The 709-nt window shown below is 59.2% G+C and overlaps 1 protein-coding gene across 1 annotated transcript in view; it reads left to right on the top strand.

Moving 5' to 3' along the window:
- Positions 1-709, top strand: part of FA2H (fatty acid 2-hydroxylase) — a gene marked incomplete at its 5' end in the record, with an annotated part of 11,485 nt that overhangs the window by 6,988 nt on the left and 3,788 nt on the right.

Consider the following 709-nt stretch of genomic DNA (forward strand, 5'->3'; position numbering starts at 1 on the left):
GCGGCCGTGGCAGTAAGAAGACGCGTCCAGGGATACGGAGCAGCGGCAGAGGCGGCGCTGCCGTTTGGGTCTCTTTCTTTTCATCAGTGCAGACTGCACGGGTCCCATCTTGCTCTCGCAGCCACCTGAATGCAGCTACGTGGCGTCTGCGTTCCCATTCCGCATCCCTGCTCCCCGCTCCTTCCCACTTTGCTCTTTGCTGCTGGAGCGTTGCAGCCGCCCTGCACGTCCTCTCTGCAAGGAGAAAAGGCCTTGGCAGGGGCAGTGCCATGAGGACGGGCTCCGTGTCCTGCCAGGGTATGGCTGCTCGCTATCTAATCTTGGCAGCTCCTGGGGAGGAAAGCACCTTGGTTATCAGGGCCTGGTACAGCCACCTTCACCCTGAACCAGTGGCATGGGGGCAAGCTCAGCCCCACATTTGTGAGTAATTGGGGCTGTACTCGGCACTGGTGAGGCCGCACCTCGAGTGCTGTGTTCAGTTGTGGGCCCCTCACTATAAGAAGGATGTTGAGATTCTGGAGCGTGTTCAGAGCAGAGCCACAAGGAAGGTGAGGGCTCTGGAGAACAAGCCTGATGAGGAGCGGCTGAGGGAACTGGGCTTGTTTAGCCTGGAGAAGCGAAGGCTGAGGGGAGACCTCATCACCACCTACAACTACCTCAAGGGAGGTTGTAGAGAGGTGGGTGCTGGTCTCTTCTCCCAGGTGATGGG

Source organism: Mesitornis unicolor, unplaced genomic scaffold (genome assembly GCF_000695765.1).
Source record: "Mesitornis unicolor isolate BGI_N332 unplaced genomic scaffold, ASM69576v1 scaffold29459, whole genome shotgun sequence".
Classification (NCBI taxonomy): Eukaryota; Metazoa; Chordata; class Aves; order Mesitornithiformes; family Mesitornithidae; genus Mesitornis; species Mesitornis unicolor.